Here is a 23,181-nt window from a genome sequence, read left to right as displayed (position 1 = left end):
TCAACCTAAAAATCAGTAATAACCAAAGTAATCCTGAATCACAATTGCATCTGTTGGGAAACCACGACTCAATTACATAGCATTCAATCAAATCTAATCACAGCTTTTGCCATTACATTGCCCAAACTGCAATTTAATCCATAAATTAAGTCTTCAAGACCAACCTCAACTCGAAACAGGTTCTCAGCTCGACTCGGCTCAAAATGGCATTCTATTTTCCATCATATACACTCGAATTCGGAACAATGGTAACGATTTCAAAGCAAGCAAGCATTAGCTGGCTTTCTGTGTCAGGGTTGTCAGCGTCAAAATCTCAAATTTCACATCGGCATCTTCAGCATAATGAATATAGTTATCAATTTGAGCCAATACATAATGTATTCTGTTATGCAGAGGACATACCAGGCCACCATTATCAACGACAAACACAAGAAACAACATATTTTTAAACAGAATAATCAGTCAAGTCAGCAAAAATTACTTGTTTCTCCTAAGCACCTATCTCACTATCCATCACTAGCAACCTAATTTCTATGCGTATGTAAGTCTTTTTTAGACCTGACAACCCTTGTATGCTTCCTGTTTTCTCGTATCATGATCGTATTAAAGTATTGTATACAAAAAACTATACACATCAATAATGTCGTGTATAAAATTGCTAGGTTTATGTAATTTTACAATTCTTTTAGGTTCACTGGAAAAAATAGGGGTAATTTATGAACGTGAGGAGACGAGTTTAAACCCAGAAAGGCGAACTCACAAAGTGGTTACTCAAGCATAAGAACGCCCAAGAAAAAAATAATATTCTTTACAAATCATTTAGGGTTCTAAGGCACAGATTAAACACAAAAGTATAGTCTCAAGTTCTTCCAATTTACCACTTAAATGTGAATTAAATTATCCTATATACGATTTTACTCTCTAATCTACTGGAATGTCTCAAAACCGAAAGCAGAAGACAGGGAGTCATATAGAATGTAAAAATTTGGCAATGCATGTACCCATGCCATGTTCATGTGCTTTGTCATGCTATGATCGCGTTCATGTTGCGAGTAATCCAACATCCAAGACCACATACGATGAAAGACAGAGAGAGTCCAAGAGTGAATGTTACCTGCTTTCCTTCCTCAAGTCGAGTGGAATAAAGCTAACCATGCTATATTGATTCACCTAACACAGAATAACAAATCCAAGCAATTTTTTAGGACTTCTTAAAGAACCCGTTTGAATTAAAGAATGCTATGCAAAGAGTACAAAGACAATAAGGCTCTGTTGAATTATGTTTCGATATAACAAATTTAAAGGCAAAATGTTTTTGGACTTGAATTGAATTTATTCAAAGTTTTAAAAAGGTTTCAAAAATAATTCAAAGTCCATTTAATTTGAAATTGAGCAAAAAAATATTTTGATGAACATTAATGAACAGTACCGATACTGTGTGAACAGTAATGAACAATACCGATACTAAAAAACATCGAATGTAAAAGGTGTACCGATGCACTACTACAGTGTACCGATACACTCACTGTTCACACAACCCAACGGTCATAAAATTTGAATTTAATGAAGGGATATCGATACACTTTGATAGTGTACCGATACACTCTGTTTTGGGCATCCTATTTTTGTAGAAAAACAATCCCCAAAAGGCTCCAAAATCCCCACCGGCTATATACGACTTCAAACTCATTTCAAGCTATAAATACAAGCTGATGACACTTGAAGTAAGAGAACAACTATCCAAGCAATCAAACACAAGAGAATAGCTTTTTATTCTTATTTTCCTTTCTCTTGTAAATATTTGTTCTTGTGAGCTTAATTATTGTAAACACCTACCTTTGAGAGGTTTATTTGTTTACTTTTTTTATCCTTTTGTAAAGGGGAAAGGTTCTAGCTAAGCCCGCGTAAAAGCTAGAGAAAAGTTCTAGTTTATCCCATGAAAAACTAGGGAGTTGAAAGGTTATCTCTTTGTCCCTAAAAAAGAAAGAACAAATTAGTGAATTTGTTGGAAAATCCTTGGTGAGGAGCTAAGGTAGTGGATGTAGACTTGGTTGAGAAGTCGAACCACTATAAATTGTTGTGCAATTCTCTATCTTTCAATCTCCTTACTCCCTAAACACAAAAACCATTCCAACCCTTCTTTGCAAACCGTTTCAGTTGTCGATTCGAGCTTCCGAAAATATCGCTCAACTCAGAATAAATAAATAAATAAAACTTTTCTCCAAAGACATCCACTCAACTCGAAAGGCATCGATTGTAATATCAAATTATCATAGAATAATCACAAAGAAACCTTTATAGGGTCTTGAATGGAAAAGTGTAATACCCCAATTACCGAGTAAGTGACTAAATTGTAAGAATTTATAAATTCAGTTGGTGAATTAGAACAAAGTGATAAGTCTAATGATTTATGAAGGAATTTTGTGTGTTGGGTATGATAGTAAATATGGAATTATAATAAGGGTAAAATGGTAAATTATAGGGAAAGATATTTTTAATTTGGATGGGATATATATGAAGAAAAAGGGAAGAAGAGTTGGTAAATCATATTGCTCTTTTCTTCTTCAATGTTGGCTACATCTTAAGGTAAGAATCTAAACCTTGTTGTTTCTTTGATTTTTGGTTTGGAAATGGAAGTTTGGATGTTGTATAAGCTAAATGAAAGCTTATATGGCATTAAAACAACAATATAAGTGTTTTAGAGATAGATTTGAAAAAAATAGGTTTTTAGATGAAATTTTGATATGGATGAGTTTTTGAAGTTTGAATAAGATTTTTGACTTGTCAAGAGGTTAATTAAGGAATATGGAGTGTTAGAAATGGATTTAAAACATGTTGAAAATTTGATATGATTCTTAGCTTTAAGAATTTGAATGAAGTATGGGAGATTCTAAAGTGTTGAAATGATAGAAGTTAGTTAAAATGGTTGTAGTTAAGTTTGGTGGTATGAAAGGAACTTTGTATGAGAAAATTTAGTGAAGAATTGATGATTTTCGGGTTTGAACAATAATTTCTGGGTAAAATTTACAGATTATGCAGAGGGAACCTGTATCATCCTCAATATCGGGTTAGTAATTTAAGTGTAAGATTTTTTTATTCAATGACCAAACTAAATAAATTGAAAAGTGAAGGAATTAATTGAAAGATGTTGGTGTAGGATTAATTAATAAGTGAAGGAGAAATAAGAGGGTAAAAGGGTCATTGAGCAAATAAAAGAATAGAATAATAAATTGTGGGTATTATAATACCCATGTGAATGAATTGAGGAGATAAGTTTCCAGATTTCTTATCTTCTTCACTATTCTCTTCTTCCAAACGTGAAGACCCAAGCTTAAGGTAAGAATCTGAACCTTGGTCGTTTCTTTGATTTTTAGCTTATATGACATTAAAATAACAAGATAAATGTTTTAGAGATAGATTTGAAAAATGGGTTTTTAGATGAAATTTTGATATGAATGAGTTTTTGAAGTTTGAATAAGATTTTTGACTTGTCAAGAGGTTAATTAAGGAATATGGAGTGTTAGAATTGGTTAATAACATGTTTGAAATTTGGGTATGATTCTTAGTTTTAAGAATTTGAATGAAGTATTGGAAATAATAAAGTGTTGAAATGATAGAAGTTAGTTATAATGGTTGTAGTTAAGTTTGGTGGTATGAAAGGAATTTTGTATGAGAAAATTCAGTGATGAGTTGATGAATTTTTGGGTGAAAATTCCAGAACGTAATAAGGGTACCGATACCCTAAGGAGGGTATCGATACCCCCTAAAGGAAAAGTTTAAGTTTGGTTCATTAAATTAGTCTAAGTTGTTAGTATCATATTACAAGGGTTAGGCTTCTAATAACCATCTGGAAAATTATGTTTATGTAGATATAAAACGTAATCTTGTTCCGGAACAATCGAAGAGTTAGGATTGAATCAACGAAAGCAAGGCAATGTGAGTGCATATTATAAGTATAGTACAATGAATAAGACTCCTATGTTGATTTTTATAGTACAATAGTTATGAACATGCATACATGATAATTATTATGATACATGCATAAGGTATATATGTTCATATGATTTGATAAATGATATATGTGAATAGATTCAAATGCACATGTGATATGATAAGTGATATAAACTATGTGATCACAAGAGAAATGACATGAGCACATGAACATATGAAACATAAAAATAACGCCCATAGTATACGGTATGAGAGCTATAGGTATAGTTGGCATGCCAAGAGTCGAGGGTTTCATAGGTCCTCCGGGACAACTCATAGGTCATTCGGGACAAATTTCATATGCCACTCAGTGGGACTTATACGAGCTGTGGTGACAACAATAGTGCACAACCTCAATTTACTCGAATACCTTGATTCTCAGTAATGTACATGGGCTTATGAAATGTTATCAAAGGTAATTACATTATTATTGTTATATGTTACCATGTTATTATCGTTTAAATTGAATTACATGCTACATGATTGAATGGATAGATTGCATGTTCATATTCATAAGGAATGCATCATTATTATATTTATATGTCTCACTAAGTCTATGACTTAGCGTGTAAGTGATAAGAGCAACAAGGCAACATATCGTCATTTGAATATCAGATCAGAAGAACCTTGCAAATTATGCTTGTTTATGTGATATATGTGTTGACATGTAAATAGGGTCGTTTAGTATGTATGCTCTGATCACTTTTGTAATGTTTTAAATGTATATATAAAAATGGTGAATGTATAGTAATGAACAGTTAAATTTTTACGAGTTTTTGTATGTTTTACGGAAGTACTGTAAGTACTGTAGCAGGGGAATCGATACCCTATAGCAGGGTATCGGTACCCTATTTGTAATCTGGAAATTTTTGCAATCGGCACTGTAGCAGGGTATTGTTCATTACTGTTAACGGTACTGTTCATATGTATTTTACTATTCACAAATACATTTTTGCCTCAAAATTTTACAACGAACATAATTTAATAGTATATTATAGTATTTTCTTAATATGAGTTCAAATGCTTTGTTATTTTATAAGAAAAGTTTTTTTTAAAAAGTCAATGTGACATCTCAGACTCGTATTCGGGTTGGGTACGGGTTGGGGGTGTCACAGAACCGATACCCCTGGGGGGAATTGATTCCCCCTAAGAAAAAGTTGAAGTTTGGTTCATTAAATTCATTTAAGCTATTAGTATCAAGTTATAAGGTTTACTTTTGATAATTGTCTTAGAAATTATGTTTATGTTGATATCGAGCCTAAACGAGTTCCAGAACAAGTGACAAGTAAGAACGATCGAGGGATTAGAAACAATTGATAAAAAGATAAGTTCTAGAATTGATTCAAATCTAGCAAGGCTAATGTGAGTGCACATACTAGATAGAATTGTATGGAGATAAGACTTGCGATAAGTATATCTCTCATAGTTGAATTCACGATTTCATATTCATATACATGCATTCATATATATATATATTGGATACAGTGATTTCATGCATAATTCATTTAATATGATATTATATGAAAGAATGAAATTGTCAGAGAATCAATCCAGGTATGTGAAATAATAAAGTGATCATATGTGTACACATGAAGTGAAATATGTGTTTATATGAAAAGTGATGAAAAAGATATGAAAATGAGAAATGTATTCATATTTAAGCCCATGTGAGTTACTATGAGAGATGTAGGTATAATTGGCATGTCAAGAGTCGAAGGTTCTATGTGGTCCTTCGGGACATATATGTAATTATGTGGAACATATATGTAGTACTTTGGTGCACTTATTTGGTCAATTATATTATGCATATGGTTCTTAAAAAGTGGTCCTTTGGGACATATACAGTGGTCCTTCGGACATAGTGGTCATTCGGGACATATACAGTGGTCTTTCGGGACATAGTGGTCATTCGGGACAAATATTCAGTGCCCCTAGTGGAAATTTATACGAGCTGTGGTGACAACATATGTGCACAACCTCAGTGTACTCACGTACCTTCTGTTCTCAATAATGTACATGAGCAATTGAAAGATAAATTAAAGTGAAAGTGATATAAGAAGGTAAGTTCATATGTGAATGACATGATCATATATTGTATAGTGCAATACATACATGCAAGATGTAATATCATGATTGAATGATAAGAATGCATGTTTCATGAATGCATTGATATATATTTATTTTATGCCTCACTAAGTTAATGACTTAGCGTGTAAATGATTTACACGTAGGTACCAAGAACTAAAGAATAGCAGAAATAAAAGTGGCAAAAACAACAACACTGCTAGAAGATTAGATCAGAAGTAATTGATAAAGTATGTATTTTGATTGTGTACAATATGTTGGCATGTAAGAAATGTTTAGTATGAACGCTCTGATCGATTTTTCTAATATTTTGAACGTATTTATGAAAATGTAAATGTATAGTAATTAACGGTTAAATTTTTATGAGTTTTATGTATGTTTTACGGAAGTACTGTAGTAGTATTGTAGCAGTACTGAAGCAGGGGAATCGGTTCCCTGTAGCAGGGGAATCAGTTCCCTATTAACAATCTGGAAAATTTTACAATTGGTACCGTAGCAGGGTATTGCTCATGGTACTGTTCATTACTGTTCACAGTACTATTCATAAATACGTTTTTGCCTAAAAATTTTATATTAAACATAATTTAATAGAATATTGTGATATTTTCTTAAAAAGAGTTCGAATGTTTTGATATTTTGTAAAAATATCATTTTTAAAAGTCAATGTGACATCTCGGACTCGTATTTGGGTCGGGTACGGTTGGGATGTTACATTTAATGGCATCAGAGCTAAGATTTAGTTGATTCTCGACATAAACCAGAGTTTAGAGTGTTGTATAATGTATACATACCAACAAAATAGTGAAAACTTCTGATCTGATAAAATAGTAAGTATGTTGTGTTGCTAATAGAATGATATGGTTGTATTTTATTAGATGTCGCATATGAGAGCTTCCAAAGTGGAGCGAGAGGTGATAAACCTGATGGTGATAGCAACTCACTTGCCCTGGCCAGGCAGGATGAGGGACAGACATCTCAGGAAATGCCTCGTAAGATCAAATGTTGATTTCAGAAAGTTGAAATCATATTATAGTGATACTAAATGTTCATAGTGTTGAATCGAAAAGTGATATAGAGAAGTTTGTTATTACGTGAATAAGATAGAATATGGTGATAGCAACTCACTTGCCTGGCCAGGCAGGATGAGGGACAGACATCTCAGGAAATGCCTCGTAAGATCAAATATTGATTTCAGAAAGTTGAAATCATATTAGAATAGTGATACTAAATGTTCATAGTGTTGAATCGGAAAAGTGATATAGAGAAGTTTTGTTATTACGTGAATAAGATAGAATATGGTGAACAAATGTCACCATAAGATCGTTAAAGATTGAATGATGCAGTGAGAATTTTAGAAGAGTTCAAGAATAAGTGCATCGGTAACAAGAGTATAAGGTATATGGAGCCAGAGCTTATGAGTTTGAAACAAAGGGATAGTATTGTGTATAAGCAATGAGTGTGGATATGATAAATGTCTGCATTTTAGATGGAAAAAGTTAGCGTTGACTAACAAGATTATTTGATGAAAAATGTATTGGAATTATAGGATTTTAAGATATTGTTAGGTTATGATAACTAAATATGAACTGGATCTGGATACAGTTGAGTAATGTGATATAGTGAAGGAAGTGATGATTCGTATGTTTGAGTAAAACTAAGGATTAATAAGAAGAGTTTAAGAATGGGAACATCATAAATTGGTTTATAAGACAAAGGAAGATAGAATGTTGAATTGGAACAACATAAATTACTTGATGTATGAGAAGGAATGTGGATTTGATAAGTTAAATAAATTATTGATAAGTTCATTCTGACTGAAAAAAATGTATATGAATAGTTCGATGAAGGTTTATGCTTTAGATTGAAAGAACTGGTGCGGACTAACAGAGTTATATGATAGCAATTATATTGAAGTTAAAGGATTAGAAGATAATGTCAAGGTAAGCTAATTAAGGATGGTGTGAATTAAGATAAGACTATGTATTTTGATCATGGAAATTTAAGGTAGTAATAGAGACAACGAGAATAATACTGTATATGAATAAAAGTGTGGGTTCGATAAGTGAGTAAATTACAATGGTTTGATTTCAATTGAAATGATGTATATGATTAGTTTGATTAAGGCTTATGCCCTAGGCTGAAAAGTTGTTACTAATTAGTGGTAATGATATGGATCTGAATATGGTTGTATATTTTAACTTCATGAATGTGATGTGGTAAAGGAGATAAGGATTGATAGAAAGTTTAAGATGATGAAAAAAAAGATGTGTAAGTAGTATTGACTATTAGCATTATGAAAATATAATACAGAGAGGTATTCAGAAATAAGTATAAGTGATATGAAAAGAATATGAGTGTTGTGATTCTGATGTAGAGGATAAGTTTGATATATCAGTAAAGAAAAGTATGCAAACTGATGTTAAAGATTATTTGATTTCATAAAGTATATGTGTAATCACATTGAAGAATATTTAAAGTTGTGTTCTTGTTATATGATGATGGAATAAGAATTTGGTTACCGTTATGCGGAACTAGAGATGGATTTATGGTGTTGAGTGATGAAAATGGATGCTACTGTCTATATGACAAGCGATATTATATAGAAAAAAATGAGTTTCGGTATTTTCGAAGATTAATTTACGTTCTGGTTACCACCAATTGAAGATTCAAGAGAAAATATTTCGAAGATAGCTTTTCAAACGAGATATGAACATTATGAATTCATTGTAATGCCATTCGGAGTAACAATGCACCTGCTGCTTTCATGGACCTCATGAATAGGATATTTCAACCATATTTAGACCAGTTTGTTGTTGTCTTTATTGATGACATACTGGTGTACTCGAAATCCCATGAAGAGCATAGTCACATCTGATGACCATATTGCAAATTCTAAGAGATAAGAAGTTGTATGCCAAATTGTCCAAATGCAAGTTTTGGTTAAATGAAGTAATTTTCCTAGGTCACGTGATCTCTGCAGATGGGATTTGGGTGGACTCTCAAAAGATTAAAGTTATAATGGACTGGAAAGTTCCAAAGAATGTGTCTGAAGTACTAAGTTTTCTTGAATTTACAGGTTATTATCGGAGATTTGTTAAGAATTTTTCAATGATAGTACTACCTTTAACAAAGCTGATGAGAAAGAACGTATTATTTGTCTGGACTTAGAAGTGCCAAGAAAGTTTTGAAGCTTTAATAAAATTTTGACAGAAGCTCTTGTATTGGTTCAACCTGAATCTGATAAGAATTTTGTGGTATACAATGACACATCCTATAATGGATTGGGATGTGTATTAATGCAAGAAGGGAAAGTGTTATCGTATGCAATTAGACAGTTGAAACCACATGAAAAGAATTATCTAACTCATGATTTAGAAATGGTTGTTGTAGTGTTCGCTCTCAAGATTTAGCGTCATTACTCATATGGAGAACGTTGTTACTTTTATATGGATCATAAAAGCTTGAAGTATCTGATGACTCAAAAAGAACTTAATTTAAGGCAAAGATATGGTTGAGTTCTTAAAAGATTATGATGTGATAATTGACTACTATCCCGGAAAGGCTAATGTGGTAGTAAATGCTTGAGCAGGAAAACGTTTGCAACTTTATGAAATATGGACGTAAGATTATCTTTAACTGGAGACGTTGATCTATGTACAGAAATAAAGCTTAAACCAATGTGGTTGGATCGAATTGGAGAATTAAAAAAGTAAAGATGAAAAGTGTTTGAAAATAATAGAGCAAGTAAAGAATAGAGAGATTAAGGATTTTGAGGTTAAGTCAGATGGAAATTTGTATTATAAAGAAAGAATTGTGATACTAGATGATGAGGAATTGAAGAAAAATCTATTGACAGGGGTTATTACAGTTTATTGATGATGCACCCGGGTGGAATCAAGAGGTATATGGATTTAAAGGATCGATATTAGTGGTTAGGAATGAAATAAGTATCATCAAATTTGTGTCTAAGTGTTTGGTATATTAACAATTTAAAGCCAAATATCAAGTTCCGTCATGATTATTGCAACCGTTTTCCATTCCATAATGGAAGTGGAAAATGTGATGATGGATTTTGTTTCGGGGTTACCCTTGAATCGAATAAAAGAGATTCTGGAAATCCCTACATGGAGTGTTGGGAATTCGCCTAAACTTCAGTACGACCTTTCACCCTCATATTAACAGACAATCAGGAATGACTATTTAAATCTGTGAATATATGTTGAGAGCATGTGTAATTGAGTTCAAAGGGTCGTGGAAAAATATTTATTATTGGCAGAATTTGCTTATCACAATAGTTATCAATCCAGTATCAAGATGGCACCCTTGAGGCTTTATATGGAAGAAAATGTAGTACGCCATTAAACTGGTATAAGCTTAAAGACCGAAGTATTCTTGGTCCGGATTTGATTCAAGATATGGAAGAAAAAGTTCGGGAAATTAAGAATAATATCAAAATGGCATTTGATCGACAAAAGTCCTATTCTATCTGAAAATAAAAGAAATTGAATTTGAAGTTGGAGAAAAAGTTTTCTTGAAAGTATCTCCCTGGAAGAAAGTATTACGATTTGGTCGGAAAGGAAAGTTGAGTCCTAGGTATATTGGACCTTATGAGATTGTAAAGAGAGTATGACCTGTGGCATATCAACTAGCTTTGCCACCTGAGATGGAAAAGATACATGATGTTTTTCATGTTTCAATGCTTCGAAGATATAAATATGATCCCTCTCATATAGTAATACCTGAAGAGATTGATCAACCTGACTTAACTTATGAGGAAGAACCTATTCAAATATTAGCTCACAAAGTGAAACAACTACGGAATAAAACTATTCCCTTGGTCAAAGTGCTATGGAGAAATCACAAGGTAGAGAAGCAACGTGGGAACATGAAGAAGATATGCGACATCATTACCTCCAATTGTTCATGCAATGAAAATTCGAGGACGAATTTTCATAAGGGGGAGATTTGTAACACCCCAATTACCGGGTAAGTGACTAAATTGTAAGAATTTATAAATTCAGTTAGTGAATTAGAACAAAGTGATAAGCCTAGTGCTTTATGAAAGAATTTTATGTGTTGGGTATAATAGTAAATATAGAATTATAATAAGGGTAAAATGGTAAATTATAGGGAAAATATTTTTAATGGTTTTGGATGGGATATATATGAAGAAAAAGGGAAGAAGAGTTGGTAAATCATATTGCTCTCTTCTTCTTCAACGTGGGCTGCATCTTAAGGTAAGAATCTGAACCTTATTGTTTCTTTGATTTTTGGTTTGGAAATGGAAGTTTGGATGTTATATAATCTAAATGAAAGCTTATATGACATTAAAACAACAAGATAAGTGTTTTAGAGATAATTTGAAAAAATGGGTTTTTAGATGAAATTTTGATATGGATGAATTTTTGAAGTTTGAATAATTTTTGACTTGTCAAGAGGTTAATTAAGGATATGGAGTGTTAGAATTGGATTTAAAACATGTTTATATGATTCTTAGCTTTAAGAATTTGAATGAAGTATGGGAGATTCTAAAGTGTTGAAATGATAGAAGTTAGTTAAAATGGTTGTAGTTAAGTTTGGTGGTATGAAATGAACTTTGTATGAGAAAATTTAGTGAAGAATTGATGATTTTCAGGTTTGAACAGTAATTTCTGGGTAAAATTTACAGATTATGCAGAGGGAACCGATACCCCTGGGGGGAATCGATTCCCCCTAAAGGAAAAGTTGAAGTTTGGTTCATTAAATTCGTTTAAACTATTAGTATCAAGTTATAAGGTTTAGGCTTTTGATAATCGTCTTGGAAATTATGTTTATGTAGATATCAAGCCTAAACGAGTTCCAGAATAAGGCCTAAACGAGTTCCAGAATAAGTGACAAGTAAGAACGATTGAGGGATTAAAAACGATTGATAGAGAGATAAGTTCTAGAATTGATTCAAATTCAGCAAGGCTAAGGTGAGTGCACATACTAGATAGAATTGCATGGAGATAAGACTTGTGATAAGTCTATCTCTTATAGTTGAATTCATGATTTCATATTCATGTACATGCATTCACATATATATATTGGATACAATGATTTTATGCATAATTCTTTTATGCTTTAATATGTTATTATATGAAAGAATGAAATTGTCAGAGAATCAATCCAGGTATGTGAAATAATGAAAGTGATCATATGTGTACATATGAAGTGAAATATGTGTTTATATGAAAAGTGATGAAAAAGATATGAAAATGAGAAATGTATTCATATTTAAGCCCATGTGAGTTACTATAGAGCTGAAGGTATAATTGACATGCCAAGAGTTGAGGGTTCTACGTGGTCCTTCGGGACATATATGTAATTCTATGGAATATATATGTGGTACTTTGGTACACTTATTTGGTCCATTGTATTATGTATATAGTTCTTAAGGAGCGGTCATTCGGGACATATATAGTGGTCATTCGGGACATAGTGGTCATTCGGGACAAATATTCAGTGCCCCTATTAGGAATTTATACGAGCTGTGGTGACAGCATATGTGCACAACCTCAGTGTACTCTCGTACCTTCTGTTCTCAATAATGTACATGGGCAATTGAAAGATAAATTAAAGTGAAAGTGACATAAGAAGGTAAGTTCATATGTGAATGACATGATCATATATTGTATAGTGCAATACATACATGCAAGATGTAATGTCATGATTGAATGGTAAGAGTGCATGTTTCATGAATGCATTGATATATATTTATTTTATGCCTCACTAAGTCTATGACTTAGCGTGTAAGTGATTTACACATAGGTACCAAGAACTAAAGAATAGCAGAAATAGAAGTGGAAAGAACAACAACACTGCTAGAAGATCAGATCAAAAGTAATTGATAAAATATGTATTTTGATTGTGTATAATATGTTGGCATGTAAGAAATGTTTAGTATTAACGCTTTGATCGAATTTTCTAATATTTTGAACGTATTTATGAAAATGTAAATGTATAGTAATGAACAGTTAAATTTTTATGAGTTTTATGTATGTTTTACGGAAGTACTATAGCAGTACTGTAGCAGGGGAATCAGTTCCCTGTTAACAATATGTAAATTTTTGCAATTGGTACTGTAGCATGGTACTGTTCACAGATTTTACTGTTCATAAATACGTTTTTACCTAAAAATTTTATATCAAACATAATTTAATAAAATATTGTGATATTTTCTTAAAAAGAGTCCGAATGTTTTGATATTTTGTAAAAATATCATTTTTCAAAGTCAATGTGACATCTCAGACTCGTATTCGGGTCGTGTATGGGTTGGGGTGTTACAAAAAGTATCTCACCAATTCAATCAAAGATTTATTTAGCTTCTTGCACCGAGGAGTCATCCGTTCATTCAATTCTGAAAGTAGAAGTCGAGGTTCTGTATCCAAATAGCTATGAAAGGCAAAGAGAAAATGCTTAAAACAATGAAGAAAAATGGAAATAAAAGAAAGATGCTCACTTTTCAGTATCCCTCTTGTTTGTTACAAGGTCAATTTTCGTGTGTATATTAGCATGATGTAATTCAAGCTGGACCATTGCAGAAAGTGATGCCATGCATCCACTAACGAACTTTGTAACATCCGTGATTAACTGAGACAAATAAAAATTTAGAGATGGGTAAAAATGCATATAACCAATGATAAAGATATAACAATGGAATTTGACAAGGAAACCAGTTATATGGAAGATGCACAGCTTAGACAAACTGGGAATCAAGCAAGTATGCACAACAAACATTAAAGTTCTTGCATTTCAAGTGCTCCACAAGGTTACAGAGCATGTGCACATGTGAAAAGAGTTCTATCTGGCCTATAAAAATAATTACAAGTTAGAAAAACTAGTCCTTTTGTTGTAGTAAGTTCTACAAAATAATACATTACAAAAGAAAGCCTAATGCAGTAACACAATAAAGTTATAAATAAATTTCTATATTTTAGTTATAAAATACCAGAATACATATCCAAACAAGAATAGATACCTGGACAATCAAACACCAGATAGTCATTATCCAAGTAATTGTTCAATTCTTCGATCAGCCGGTCATCCAAATTTTCCTCAAGATGCCTAGTTGGAGGTTAAAGTTTACGTATGTTGCTTATTGTTTTTGGAAGTAATCCATGTCAAACAACAGTCAGGGATATGAATCTCCAAGGATTATCCAAATACATCATACATGGGAAACTTAGGGAAAAAATGAACATACCATGTCAGACGCATACTTGTATCCAACACTTGCACCCAAGTTTGAATTATTTTTTTATAGAAATAGGAGGTCTCATTAAAAACCTTCCTCATAGTAGTCTTTTACCCATAAGGTAAGTACCGACTAGTGGAATGAGGAATAGAGTACCTCATTATATTAATGATAAACCAGTTACATAAGATTTAAAGACACTCCTATTACACTTGTATTCTAAAACATACACAACAACTAGATCAAAGCTTGCAATCACCCAATTCCCTCATTTTCTAGATTATCAGCCTCACAATTACAGCATCTAGGAATTCATCTCAATAATAGATTTAAGAGAAACAACATACAAATTTCCTTAACAAAATTTGTAAGAAAAATGGGAATTGAAGATGGATCTTTAATTCAATCCACTGCTAACTTGCAATAGCTTTCAATAATGAGCCTACCCTTCAATACCCATTCTGAAGAGATGAAGATGTCGATGCCTTTTTTGATTGCTTTTAATTCTGCTATAGGGGGAGGAGTAGGACCAACATTTTTTGAAAAAGAAATAAGAATAGTCCGATTCCAATCTCTGAGAATACCCCCTATTCCACCAATCATCCCAACACTACTAACAGCCTCATCCACATTCATCTTAAAGAAATCCACTGGAGGAGGACTCCAACAGAGGATAGGCCTATTCAATTCCTTAAAAGCAGAAATATTATCTGCCAAGGAAGGGTCACCAATTAACGAATCCAGCTGAATAGATAGTAGATGATACTTTGCTAGGAACCATTACGGTAACCTGAATCGGACGATGAAAAAAGTGAGAATATGTCCAACTTTCCTTTCTCAAAGACTATCCCATTTCTCATCTTCCATATTGACCAAAAAACTGCCCCTGGAATAAACTTCCAAATAGCAAATTTAGGTCTCAAATCAGACAATGAGGTGAAAAGGGAGGGTGGATCAGGGGGCAGAGCTAAAAGAATACCCCAAAAGTCTTTATTTTGGTCCATGATTCCCACGAAACTGAGCAGAAAAATAAATAGATGCTGAACTGATTCTTCAAATTAATTGCAGAAAGGGCATAGATTGTCCTCCCCTATAGGAACCCCTCTTTTCTTCAATTCCACTATCACAACAACTTTTTGGTGAGATACTTACCAAAGGATTGTCTCCACTTTAGGAGGAACCAACCCTAACCAAACCCATTTGGTCAACTACAATATTTCCTCATTAAGATACGAAAGGTACATCCTGCAGGCTTTAACTGAAAATAACCCCTGACCCATTCCATCCCACAACAAACAATCCTCCGTTTTATCAATCAATTTAATGTCTTTAAGCATATCCAATAACTCCACCAACTGAACCACTTCCCAATCACAAAGATTCCTCATAGTCTTAATATTCCACTCCCATCAATTGGGTTCAAAACTCCCAAAATCATCTACATTGCCCCATTTATTGGATGATATGAAAAAATTAGGATAAAGCACTTTCTAAGGAAAATCCCCACTCCAAATATCATTCCAAAAGGAAATATATTTATCATTCCCTACTTGTAACTTTGTGTGAGATCTAAGGTAACCTCCAACGAAATCATCCTTTATGAAATTATTCACGATTCCTCTCCAAATCCAAGAGTCCTTATGAGATAAAACCTTGGTGATATCCATGGAATGACAACTAACATTATGTTGGCTACATAAGAAATTCTTCCACATCGAATTTTTTTCATTTGCAACTTCCATACCCACTTTCGCAACAAAGCTCGATTGGTGATTTTCAAATCAACAACTCCGAGTCCCCCACTACTCATGGGTTTACAAATATTCTTTCAACTAACCCAGTGCATTTTCTCCGTCTCAACCCTACTGCCCCATAAAAAATTCACCATCAAAGAATTTAACTTTGGTTAATAGTAGATGACATCTTGAAAATAGATAGGTAGAAGAGGATGACAGTACTGACTTGATGAGCACCAATCTACCAACCATAGATAAACAAGAAGCTTTCTACCCTGCCAATTTCTTATTGAAGTTCTGAATGACAGGCTCCCACAATTTCTCCAAATTCTTTTTTTCCCTAAAGGAATGCCTAAATAGACTGACAGAAAAGAACCAATAGAACAACCAATAACCCTAGCCCAATTTTCAAGGGTATCATTTTCCACATTGATACCATAAAGTTTACTTTTAGCTAAATTAAGATGTAGCCCCGTCATTAAGCTAAAAATCCTCAAAACTCTTCTGACATTTTTAATCTTATTAATAAAAGCTCAACAGAAATTAATTAAATTGTCTGTAAACTGTAGATGAGACAGATTAAAAGAATTTTGAGATGTGCCAAATGAGAAACCTTAGAATATACCCAATTCAACAGCTTTATCCAACATCATATGTAGCAATTCACCAACCATATTAGACAAAAGAGGAGAAAGACTGCAACCTTGTCTTAAGCCTTTAGCAATAGAAAACTCTTCTGTAGGTGATCCGTTCACTAATACTGATATTGAAGTAGTAGAAATACATTGTGAGATCCAAGAACCCCACCTCTCACGAAAACCCATCTCTTTTTTTTATCCTTAATAGAATCTACTATTCCATAGTATCATAAGCTCTACTAAATCCACTTTAAATACAACCTGTTGAAGCCCTTGTTCCCTCCAAGAATCAATGCCTTCATTAGCTAAACATGCACAATCCAACAATTGTCTCCCCGGGATAAAAGCGAACTGTGTAGGGCTAACAATATCTTTGACACAAGATATAAGTCTTTTTGAAAGGACTTTTGAGAGTATTTTATACAGGCTGCCCACAAGACTAATAGGTCTATAATCTCCAATACTCTCAGGATTATTTCTTTGGAATCAAGGTAATAAAGGCATGATTAATCCCATGAACCCACCTCTTTCTTTTGTAGAAATCTTAGAAAAACTCCATGATCTGCTCCTTAAGACTCTTCCAATATTTCTTATAAAAACCCATGGTAAAACCATCTGGACCGGGAGATTTTGCATTTTCCAAAGAAGAAATTACTTGCCACACTTCTTGCTCAGAAAACTCCTCCTCAAGGAAAGCACTTTGAGATTGTGTTAATTTCTTGAAGTCAAAGTTAAAGCCCTCTACTGTCAGAGTTGAATTTGAATTATAGGCAGTCTTGAAGAAATTGAACACATTCGGTTTTATCTTTTCTGGATCCGATACTACTTCCCCTTCAAATTTCAAGGAATGAATAGTCTTGATTCTATTCCTTTTCATAGCACTAAGGTGAAAAAACCTCATATTTTTGTCTCCCTCTTTAATCCATATGTTTCTGGATTCAATCAATTGATTCTACTCCCCCATAGAAAGTATTCCTCCTTGTGCCTTTATCTCCAAATCATTAATTTTCATTTCCAGCATTGAAATTGAATCTGTCATCCCAAAATAAAGGCTGTCAGGCCAATTTTTTATTTTGTTTTTAGTTGACTGTAACATCTTGAAAATACCCCCTATTCTTTTTTTTCTTCTCAACTGCCAGAGAATCTTCAACCAATTCATCAAAACCTTGTTCCTCTAATAGAAAGTTGAAGAACCTGAATGGTTTGGGGCCCCAATTGTGATTAATATCCTCTAGCACAACCGAATTATGATCTGAAATTGATTTTTGCTGAAGACACTGTGCAATGTTAGGAAAACTATTGAGGAATCTACCACAAATTAGGAACCGATCTAGTCTAACCCATGTTGAATCTGCTCTATTGTTACACCAAGTGAAAGTTCCTCCTGACATAGGCAAATCTATTAGGTTAGCTTTTTGCACAAAGGATCTATGAATGTCGACGGCGTGCCAATTTTGTGATTTCCCTATCTTTTCTTCCGGATCAAGATACGCGTTAAAATCCCCCCAATACACAGTGGTAAATTAAGTGAAATTACATAGTTCAACAGCTCCCCATAAAACTCTTCCTTTTTCAGATTCACTAGAAGGGCCATAAACATTTATAAAAACATATTCCTTTTGATCATCCATAAAATTCCCCACTAAAACCAAAAACCTGCTGTGAACATGCTGACCTTTTACTTGAAACACATTTTCATTCCACATACAAATCAACCCACCCGCAGATCTCTGAGCTAGAGATATCAATACTCCCTTTAACAAATTTCCCCTATCCTCCTTGTAATCGACACATGACATTGTTCAAGCTTAGATTCTTGAATAAAAAAAATTTGATTTGATCTTCTTTACCTGCCTTGCAACTGCTACACACTTCTCACTCCTCCTTAGACCTCTTATGTTCCACGAGAGAATACTTAGTTTATGCATATTAAACATATAACACCAAACTCCAAATAACCTTACACTACAAAAAGCATATATTGACCAACATATCAATTTTCCCTTACAAGCTTCGAACCTTTCTCAAGACTTACAATTTTTTCAAAAAAAGTTATATGCCCTTCCTTGAATGAAATACCTAACATCTGATATATTTCTCATGTAGCCATTGCTTCCTCCAACAACATCGAGAAATGGGATGAAGAAACCGTAGAAATATTTACCAGGTCCAGTGATTTAGTGATTAAACATCTTCTCTTCATTCTGTTATCTTTCCCTGTACCTGAAGCAGTATAGGAATCTGCAACTTCACTCACTATATTTTTACTGCAATTTATAGGGACCATAATTGAATTCTGAAAATTGAAAGAAACATTGTTGTCCTTTTCCTATCCACTTCCCCTATATTTTGAATAAAGTTGCCGAAAATTGATGAAATCTTTAATATTCTGTTCTTTATTTGGAGTAACCTCTGAACAATTTTTTTCCTCCTCATTGCCCGAACATAACCAGATTCGTCTCTCTCTTGACCGTCTGTACACTCTAGAATAGCGTCCATCTTCCCTCCTCCCATCAGGTGCACTTCTAATTGACAAACTTGTAGATACATGATACACCATTTTCCAACGCTTAGGACTCTTCACCTTGACTTCAGTATTTTCCTCCTGCTGCCATTTTATTTCTAAATCCTTATCAAGAACTTCAATTTCGGGTTCATGGTCTCCCTTATTTTTCTCCTCTATTTTGTTGCATCTTTTATCCTCATTTGATTCAGAACATAACCGCAGCTTATTCTGATTTGGTTGCTCATTCCACTTGAAGTTAACAGCAGACCCAGGAGGTATGATTCTTGTGACTAGGGATTATGATTCCCAATTTGAATCTGATTGGGTTAATTTAATCTGGTCCACATCCTCTCGCAGCCCAAGACTCGCATAACCCCCATTAGGATTTAACTCAAATTCAATTTGTCTGATATCCTCCTTAAGTTAAAAAAATATGGCCCACATCTCTGATTATGTTCCCCATCAATTCTTTCGTTAACATCAAACTCCCACAACCGCAATTAATTCCAGTTTCCCCTGTCCCACCTAGCCACATGTCAATATATAAATGTTTATCCTTATCTGACATATCACCTCCTTCAACCAACCCCACTTTACCTTTTTCCTCCTCCTCCATCGCTGCAACATCACCAGACTTATACTCCGATCCCGCCTCTGAACTTAATTCCGACTCCACATCCAAATGCTTAAAAGATAACCCTCTTTTTATAGTAACTCTGTATGATCTCCCATATGCACCAATAATTACCCAATCCGGCACATCGAATGGACTTTCCACCCTCAACAGCACCCTAGCCACTGACAAATCCATCATGTTCGAAGTACAATCCTGAATACACATCAGTTTTCCCCATCACCCAACAAGCTTCTCCAAGAACGAAGTCTTCCAACATATCAGTGGAATGCCATATAATTCGACCGAGCAGAATTCCATTAGAATACCTCCTTCATTCACTAGAGGTTCCAACCAGAACATTAATACCTCCTTTTTCTTCGCCCAAGTTTCTTCAAGTTCTTTTGTCGAACCAAAAGTGACAATGCATGATTTCCATGCGTATCCCCATCTGACAACCTTCACTTTTATCCCATCACTCTCCAAACCCTTTTGAACTAGACCCAAATGAAATAAGGGTTTGACAATACCTGTTAAAGAACATTTAACCCAATCCGATCCCCCGATGGGATATGCATATCCCATACATTTCTTCTTCTTTCATTCACTACCAGAACATCCTTATAAGATCTTTCATCCCTCAATCTGTTAAGAGATATTGTTTCTTCTCTATTCCTAACATCCTCACCCATATTTGATTTCTCGTTATCCCTCTGTGGCAAAATACCATATACTAACATATCCTTCTTTCTCTTGTATTTTGCAACTCCAACATAGACTCTCTTCCCATCAATCCACACATTATTTACTTTCTCAATCGCTTTCTTTAACCCCTCCTCTTTCTCGAACTGAACAAAGGCAAACGTATGGTTCCTATACCTAGGTTTATTGGTTTCGATCGGAATATAAATCCGTAGCACATGACCATGATTTTGGAAAATTTCCTTGACCACTATCCTAGACACCTTCTTACTCAATTGTCCACAAAAACCGTCCATTCTCACCAGTGGACAATGGACCTTTCAAATTTTCTCTCTCTCTCTCTCTTTTATTATCTCTCATACTTTTTACTATTCCTGCCGGTGTTCTCAACATTCTGCCTAGATTAGGTCCTGATGCTGGTGCACCTTTGGCATCTCATCCCCATGTTGACAAGGTTAAATTGATTTTAATCATTTTCTTCAGTGATCCTTTCTATGAAATTGAAATTCATAAGATGTTTGGCAAAATAAGATTTCAAAAGTAATTGCTACTAGTTGGTTGCCAACAGATTTCATTTACTGGAAGCACAACAACAGCAATCAAGATAATGGCATCTGCTGCTCAAAGGGTCAAGGTTTGTTGAAGTTTTAGCATATGATCACCGAGTTTTTTACCCAAGTTTGAATAACAAAAAGGTTTACAATATTGTGGCCAAAGAAAAATGCTTATGATTTGCTCCGAAAATCTAATTTTAGGAACAACATGCAACTCTTCATATGATAAAATCGAAAGCTGAGAACATTGGCAATGGAATCAATTAGTCAGCAAAAAACTCCACAAATATTCAGTGTATTTAAACAACTCAGTCAGAAGCAACAACCGAACATGATACAACATTTAAACACTCCGATCAGGAGCAACAACCCAAACTGATACATCAACATAACAGCATTCGGGTAACCATAATAATAGCAGTGAAGATTTTCAGTTAACAACGGTCACATAACAGCAAAAGGTAAATTTCCCTTTATACAACAAGATAAGATAAAACGGGAAGGATACTCCATGCAGTAGATAAGACCACCATTTGGACCCAATCCAAGCTCCTCCATGACATCGTCCAAGCTAATGAGCTCTCTTATATCTGCCAATAGAAAAACTCAATGGCAACAAAATCAGATTAAAAAAAAAAGATACAATAGCAATGAGATAAGAAGGTTAATCACCCATGGCTACTGGATAGTCAAAATTTTCTGCAGCAGGATTAAGGTTCACAATATGTATTGACCGTCCAAGGGTTTCACAATGCTGGTACAGGCTAGAGCAGTAGGTTGACTAACTCCAAAAACACGAATAATCGCTTTAGTATACATTGTGATGAAAAAGAAAATCCACTACCTAAGCAGACCAAACACAGCAATGATATTTCTTATTTTTTTTTTCTTTTCCTTATAATAAAGAAACCAGAAAATATTGGGAAGATAACCCCCAGTTCAAACCATTGAATAGAATAGTTTATACTTGATACACTAACTCACCTTTCCACTGCCTGTAGGGCCGATAACGAGTTGTGCATATGCCATAACAGCTTTTCAAGCTAGTCAAGCCGTTTCGCTAACTCAGAATGAACAGATGGAATTTACAATCCGCAAGGATGCAACAATTGCGACAGTAATATATGCGGTACACCACACACCAACAGCGAACAACAAATTCAAGAAACCAGAGTGGCCCATAAACAGTGGTGAGAGAGAGATACAATATTAGATAACCTGATTCGTCAATATCAAAGGGGAAACCGGAATCAAATTTTGATTACATCATCAGCCTTTTAGTATTGATAGGAATGTGATAAAACAACATAAACATGAACTCAAATGGGGAAATGAGCAGATAACAATTATGCAGCTGGTATGTAAACCCTGATCAACAAACTGCTATTAGTGGTTTACAAATGAAAACAGCTTCATGTGTAAAATAAATTAAAAACAAAAAAAAACAAAAAGGAAGCGTAAAGTAAAGTCATATTTGACAATCCATTAACAAAGGAATGGAGAAACAAATTCAGATTATCTGAAATAAGAATTATGATCAGCCAAAGAACTGCAACATAATCGAAATAAGCAAATAATGGAAGTAGTTCATAAAAAAAGAACCCAAATAAAAGAAAAGGCGAAAAAGGAAATATTGTTAAGATCAAAGCCAGTAGATTACCTGAAATCTCCTATTTGATAATGGAGTTGAAACGAAAGGGAAGCCTTTCTTTTGTAACGGGGAAGCAAACGGGCTACCAGCTCACTCGTGTAATTGCGAGTTAATTTTTCTATATAAAAATAAATAAATAATAGGCTAAATTACATAAATGGTTATTGTTTTCTACTGAAATTTTAAAAATAACAAAACGGTTATTAATATCATGAAAGATAATAAAACAATCATTCAACTATTAAGAAAATAAGTATCAAAATTTTAGTTTATCTTAGTTGTTGAACACTGAATCTTATTTAAAGAGGTTTTAGATTGAATCTCAAGTTTATATTATTATTTTCAAACATTTTTCATAATAGCTTAACCTCTTTTTAAGAATTAAATCTAAATTTACGCACACATGTAAACTACGTTACTCAAATTCGAATCATCAATAGATAATAATATTCCTTTTAACCATTGATACCGCTCTAACTATTGCCAAAATA

General features: G+C 33.8%; 1 pseudogene; it reads right to left on the bottom strand.

Annotated features, from left to right (window-relative positions):
• Positions 1-211: 211 nt before the first annotated feature.
• On the bottom strand, positions 212-22,778 carry LOC120185165 (annotated as a pseudogene).
• Between the last annotated feature and the right edge of the window lie 403 nt (positions 22,779-23,181).

This window comes from Hibiscus syriacus, unplaced genomic scaffold (assembly GCF_006381635.1).
Source record: "Hibiscus syriacus cultivar Baekdansim isolate YM2019G1 unplaced genomic scaffold, ASM638163v2 tig00112989_pilon, whole genome shotgun sequence".
NCBI lineage: Eukaryota > Viridiplantae > Streptophyta > Magnoliopsida > Malvales > Malvaceae > Hibiscus > Hibiscus syriacus.
Note: the sequence above shows the minus strand (reverse complement) of the source record. Positions and strands in the feature narration are given on the sequence as shown.